Source organism: Corvus cornix, chromosome 1, assembly GCF_000738735.6.
Source record: "Corvus cornix cornix isolate S_Up_H32 chromosome 1, ASM73873v5, whole genome shotgun sequence".
Taxonomy (NCBI): Eukaryota; Metazoa; Chordata; class Aves; order Passeriformes; family Corvidae; genus Corvus; species Corvus cornix.
The window spans coordinates 83,994,830-84,001,737 of record NC_046332.1 but is presented as its reverse complement, the minus strand read 5'-3'; the positions used below and the strand labels follow the sequence as shown (position 1 = coordinate 84,001,737).

At 38.6% G+C, this 6,908-nt stretch overlaps 1 long non-coding RNA gene across 6 annotated transcripts in view; it reads left to right on the top strand.

Moving 5' to 3' along the window:
- Positions 1-578: 578 nt before the first annotated feature.
- Positions 579-6,908, top strand: part of LOC109950905 — a 48,890-nt gene continuing 42,560 nt past the window's right edge. For 3 of the 6 annotated variants that reach the window (XR_005604266.1, XR_005604249.1, XR_005604246.1), the window contains exons 1-3: positions 579-793; positions 2,470-2,534; positions 3,429-3,469. This is a non-coding gene — a long non-coding RNA (uncharacterized LOC109950905). Of the gene's footprint in view, positions 794-2,469; positions 2,535-3,428; positions 3,470-6,071; positions 6,431-6,908 lie in introns of those variants that run through there. The other 3 variants (XR_005604269.1, XR_005604274.1, XR_005604262.1) reach the window with 2 other exon arrangements.

Sequence of the window (6,908 nt, the reverse complement as noted above, 5' to 3'; positions counted from 1 at the left end):
CCAAAACCTTCGTTATTTTTAATGGTGTTATTTTTTCAGGTTTTGGATCTTTGCTTTAACCTTCAGTACCTACACCTAGCTCCCTATAAGTGAGCTGTTCAGCAGCTGGTACAACGATGTCCGGTCACTCGCTACAACTCAGGGAGGTCAGGCCATCACTTGAAGGTGGCCAATTTCCATTTCTAATTATGGCCTGTGGGCAGGGATCTGTATTCAGGACTTTGGCCCACTTTAATCCAAAGAGAATTTCCCACTGCTGTTACTGGAAAATTACATACAAAGATGAAACATAGCAACACCTTCTTCCAGGAGCCAAATAATGAGACACCACAATTATTTAGGCACCTGTGTTGGGATTTAGCGTGTGCTCACAATGTAGATTTGGGGAGCACTATTTATTCTCTGTGTTGCTCTCCTGAGCATCTCCTAGCACTCTTCCTCAGTGTTTCCCTTTCTTCAGCAGTTCCCCAAACTTTCCCTGTCTCACAGGCTGAGATGATCAGAATTTGAATAATCAGTGTTGACACTCTTGAGCGCCATCATTAGGGATTAGGCTTAATCCCTTGGGAGGAGCAGAGCCCTGGCAACTCAGATCTTGCAGAGCACTATCTTTAGTTGTCTGCATGTTCAGCACAAAAGGGCTTACAGTTTGCTCAGTTTTTGAAGTTCTTTTTCATAATTTTGTGGCTCATTTAAAGAGAACAACTGTTCAGGTTCTGCAGAACACCTATCATGAAAACATCAAGCCAGTCAGATCCCATGAAGAGGATACAAGCAGGACCTGCTTTGAAAGGTTTTTAATTTTTCTTTTTTTTTCTCGATTGGGAATTAGGTTCCTGGTGGTAGTAAGGGGAATTTAAGCTGGTATTTCAATGCTTCTGTAAAGTAGTCTATTTATTTATATGAAATATGGATTTAAATGCAACCCTTAAAGCTCTAGATCTCACATATGTATTTTGTTCTTGCTGGGAGGGTGCAAGAATTCTGCCTCCTGTGTTATACAGAAAAGTGCATGTGCTTGAGTTTTGGGTGATAGCTCTTTCCCAGTTTTAAAGAAAGCATCATTGAGGTTTAATTTCACTGCTATCCTTGAACTTTCTAAACATTATCAAAATGACTCGAGGAGCCTTAGTCTGCTGAGAGACCTAACCTGTTAGCCCTGTGCTTCATGCTAGGTAAAAGAAATGCTTGTCTTAGAGAACAAAGAGATGTATTAGTACTCACTGCAAGGTCAGGGTATGAATTAAACTACATATAAAGGTAAAAACTCGGGGAGAATATAATCCTGGGTGGACATAAAGGGAAGCCGCTTTTGAGGAAATACTTGAACAGGCAAAGCATCATCCTAGGAGGTGAAATTGGTCTCATTAGCTAGCAAATAAAAGAGGCTCTGTAAAGACTGTTCATTTGAAAGAAAGCTGAAGATTTCTCATTTTACAGCCATACTAAACAATGTTGGTATGCTGATGTTGATCAGGATGTTGATTAGCGTGAACAGCTATTGCTTGATAACACTGGTCTTTGGCTGTAATGATCTTGTGAGTTCTGGTCCTAGGGCTTCTGAGTATAAATTGCTGAGCCAGACCACTCTGAATTTGTTATTTCACCAAGTTCAGCTTTGTTCTTCTTTGTTGTCCCATGTTTCATCTTGGGAGAGGCACTGATCCAGGCAGACCACACTGTGTGACACAGATGTATTCAGCCTTTCTTAACGGGAGTGTGCTAGGTCAGTGTCCTTGGCTTCCTTGTTCAGGCAGTGTTGGGTCAGCATATCTGTAACCTTAAACTGGGATACCCAATTTGCTCCTGGGAAGTTTGGACCTTCCCTACAGACTAGGGTGAAACTAGAGATACTTCCCTTGCAACATCTCCCACAGGATGGCAACTTATAAAACATGGAGCAAATGGGAGAAAGCTGAGTTTTACTGAAATCTCTGTCATAAGCCTGCAGAAATCACAGGGTTTCAAAGCGACCATTCATTTTTGGGTGATTTGCCCCAGCCCTAGCCATTCCTAAGGACCACAGCATCTGTCCCATGTCTGACTCTTTTCTCTTCTGGGTGCTCCTCTGCCTTAGAGCTACAAGGGCTTTAAAGGGTTACTTTTAAGATTTACAACCCTTTAAGAGTGGGTTGCCTCTCATAGGGACCCTTCTCCTCCCCTTAAATGGAATGGGCATCTTATTACAATTTTTACTGACTAGTTATAATGGATTTGCACTTAGGAATCTGAGTTCCTCTAACAGCTTTTTTAAATTCCAGACATAGGGGTTTGGGTGGAAAAGGTTGGGAAAAGAACAAGAAGCCTTTTAATTAAGTGTGTATATTCCGCTTTATACCCTGAGTTGGTTGTAAACCTGGGAACAGGACCCAATTGTTCAGATTCTAACTCCAATTCAGTCGTGCAGAACGTTCTTCTTGCCATTAGAAATATTAATAACAATGATTTATCATAATTTCACCTTCAAAGGGAACAGTGAAAAAAGACAGGTGAAAACAAGTTAATTGCTGACTCCAGATTTGACTTAAAGGTTGGTAAGTGTGAACCAATTTTTCTTTCATAAGAGAATATGTCATTTTAACAACATAATTTTAGTGGCATATAATTTTTCTTTTTATTAGCCTTTCCTTTTGTCTCATCTGCTGTTAGACTTAAGAAGCCTGTTCTCAGTACACAGCCCTCAGTGCTAGGCATCTTATATCCAAGGATCTGACTTCCCCACTTCCAATTTATACCTCTGTGCAATATGGTAACATATTGAGATATCAGTCAAGCTATTAGGCTGGCTGTAACTATTTTTAATAAAATACAACAAAATGATAGAAAAAAATTTGAAAAATGAGGATTTGACCTCTTTACATGTGTTATAGATTCTGAACATGATGTGCAAATGGTAAATTCTGAAAAGTTATCTTCCATATAATGTCATTTCTGCAGAACTCTCTTGCCTCAGGGTTGTGAATTATTGTGCTGTGAACATTATAGGAGAGATTATTTACAATAAATCGTGTAAAACCCCAAATGTTTTGCAATCAGAATATGTCAAATGCTGAGGAATGAGGAACCCACTTTGGTTTATAACTTCTTTCAAGCATGAGCCAAAAACTCTACAGTACTCTTCCTAATGGAAAAGCATCCAGACCAATCTCTATAAATACTTATCACACTCCCATAAACTAACCTATTAGAAGCACTTGACATTTTCATTTATACCTGTAAAACTGTTGGAAAAAAAGTTATATAGGCTGAGCTCTCTCATGCTTTCTCAACATTTCTTACCCACAAAATAATGTAATATAAAGAGTTGTTCATGCAATCTTTTGGCTGACTGTCTGTTATCTAAAATGTGATTTATCTGAATAATATGAGTTATGCTTCCTCCAGTTTCCAATTTATGGTGTTAGAATAATTCTTTTTTATTTCTCCAGTGCAACTGGTATGCTGTAAAAATCTACTGGAATATTCTCAGGTAATAATGTAATAGGAGCCTTAGCAGTAGCTGGGAAATTAATATAGGACCTTACATTTGTAAAATGTTAAAATTTTTTATTAAAAGGTCAGGAAATTATTTCTGAAATATCACCCATCTGCAATATTTGATATATATATTTATGCTGTATATCAACACTTGAATTTAAAAAGAGAAACAGAAAACGCTCTGCTGGAAGGATGTGGGCAGGTAGGTCAGCCCACAGATTCTCCTGGGTTGACCCAACTTGGGTATTTTGGTGGCAGATACAGAAAACTTGTAGAAAACTTTTGGGAGAATTGTTGAGAGAGGTTCAGTATGCTCAGGACTTGTAACAAGACCCAAAAGTCTACTAAAAAACCCAGAAATGGCAAGACAGAATATTAGCATTAACAGTAGGGAGAATACGCCAACATTTTGGACTGTACAGTTATGAATGCCAACAAAATATAAGATGCCTGTGGTGTGTAATGGGTCTCAGCTTATTTAATCCTTAAAACCATTGAAGAAATGGTGATCTTGAGCCCAGCAAGTAATTAAGATATAAAAAAAATACTGAACCTAATGCTAAAACTACATGACAAAGTTTCTTGCACTGTTTCTGCCATACCCTTCATTAGCACAAACTTGTGTCTCTCCTCCTTTACAAACGATTTACAGCCTGTTTCACTGAATGTGAGTGTGGAGATGCTTAAAGCACAACCGTAAGGGCAATGAGCAGGACAGTTCCTGCACCTGACTACCAAATACCCAAACACTCAAAACAACCCTCTGCCGCTTACTTCAAAGCAGTCTTTTTGAAAGGGAAAAAGAATGCAAGGTACCCCAAGAAATCTATTTTTTCATCAATCACCTGCATCTATCAGTCATGTAGATACAGCATTTCAGTGGAAAGAACAAAGTCTTGCAAACTAGGATCGATTATAACACCACATGGCTCTTGGTTTCCAGATAGTCTCCAGCCTGGTGATTGCAGCCTGGCTCACTGCAGTTGCTTTCTGAAAAGCCTGGTGCTTACATATTACCAAGGAAGTTAAGCAATTTTCTTGGAATCCAAGCAGTTGTCTTGGAAGACCACTGTACATGTTGTTATCCTACAGTATATGGCAAGAGGGCACATTTTAAAAGAAATTATGTGAAAACAAATATACAAATGTTATTTGAATTCTACATGCCCTCTCTGACATTTAGTGACTGAGACTGACTGCTAAATCCCCCACTTTCCTAAAATATCAGGTAAAATACCAATATGTAAAAAATAAGACTTGTGATATCCACGTAGGGTAACAAGTACTATTAGTTTTTCAGGAATTGTGATGAAAAACATAGTTTGTAAAATTTGTGGTAGTATATTTCAATTTGATCTGAATAGAATAAAAGTATCTTTCCAATCAGCTCATAGAATACACTCTTGCTAACAGCATTTTACTATGCAACTTATTTTTATGTTATTTTGGGAACTCCTACACCAATGTTTTTCACAAAACTGTTGAAATGCATTGATCAGAGAGCAGATTATTTTTATTTTACACAAAAATTGGTTTTTATTGACAAGCAAATCAAATAGTTATCTGCAATTTTTGGTATTTCAAGCAGAAATTTGTGTAGAGAAAGTGTAAGTTATCACTCAGAAAAATAATCCTCAGTGCATAGGACACCAGCATAAAGAATGGCAAATTACAGGTTGCCAGGAACAAAGCAGTGCTTCATAAAATTCATAGCACATTCCATCACAGGTAAACTAGATTATCAGAAGACATATTCCATATTTTATAGTTGCTTACCAGATGAGACATTTCTCTCTTTCTGTTGATGACTGCTCTTTTAGTTGTTTGGAAAATGCTGATTTTGGCTGCTGCATGGTGTGCAGGCAGCAGGAACTAACTTTCCCTGTCAAAGATCTCTAAAGGCTGTGGCATTTACTCTGGTGTTTTTCCTGATGTGGAGGGAATGGTATTGCCAGTGTTATTGCCAAAGGTGAGGGATACACAGATGCCATTCATCAGCACTTAAGTGACACCAGCAGAGATTTTCTGTGCTTTCTCAAGAACAGTTTCATGGTTTGGTTCTAGATTTGGTAACCACCCCTACTTGTAAACTACTTACCTCTGGTGACTGCTAGCAGTGTCCTCACCACAAGCACCCTCTGTGATGAGTGAAAGGGTTACAGGTCTTCAAAGGGAATCCAAGTCCTTTCCTCTGCTAGGACTACTCTCTAAAATGTTTTCATCTCTTAAATCTTTCTTGCACAGTTGAGAAAGGACAGACTTTTGGTGTCAGAGTCATGTACCCCTTTCCTCCCCTCTATATTCTGTGTTCTCTCAGTAAAAGAAATAATGGTTTGGAAATGTGTTCCAGACACAAGATTTATTCCTTAATATATATTTCTGATGCAGCCACATGCTGGGTTCCTTACATTAAACACATTTGGTGATTCAAGTTTACTTTTGAAAACAGCCTGCTTTGTTTTCTGGTCTTAGTTGTTTTGTTTACTTTTGTTTGGTTTTTTTTCCCCTTTTTTCAAACCATGAGTTTATTTTTTGTACTTCTTGTCCTTCTAAAGAATGCAGGCCTCATCTTCCATCTCCTCTTGTTTATTTAGTGCTTCATGGAAAGACACTGATCTTCACAGTCAGAAGCCCATTGTCAGCCTCCTTGGGTTGCCTCTGGCATTGTGACTTTTAAAATTATGATTTCCATCCATTAAGAGGTAATTTAGTTTTGGTTTGGATTGATCTCATTCAGCTTTAACTGTCTAAAGTTAAAGTATCTATGCCAAGCTAGTTATATGGGCTCCTTCTAAACTTAATGGAAAAAAAGGGATCTGCAGAGGTTACTCACCTCAACTCTGTCACCCTGTGTGACTCACTCTGTTGGCAGAGTGCATGGATGATGAGCTTCGGCTCTGAGTGGACCCCCCCTGCTCATGTGTGCTTCATATTTCCAAGTTGACCTCCACAGGGAAAGGGTGGGGAATCCTGTATTGTCATAATGTCCCCAACACAAATAGTGCACTGTAGGGTTGGTGCGATAAGTTTTTTATTGGCCAAAGGCTAAACACTTCTAATGCTGTTTTTCATTCTCAAGACCACAAGTACAGTGTATTTCTTCTGCAGTTTCACTCTTCTTGATTCCCTTCGTAGTATTATAGATTCTCTCTCGGGATCAGCGAAATAATATGTGAAGAATATTAGTGATATGGAAGCTTGCTTCAGGGTTATCTTTAGATATCTGAGTTGAACTCTACAAGTGAGGTGCTAAATCTGCCTTGAGATTATCAATACAAGAACAAGTGAAAATGTAGGCTTTACAAATAGATTGTACTCCTTTTGTTCTAGGATAGGAGGAGAAACTGAACAGAGCATTGAAGCTGTTGTCACACAGCTGGCTTTGCTGGGCTCATACCAGTGTAACAGCCAGCAGAGTAAGGTTACATATG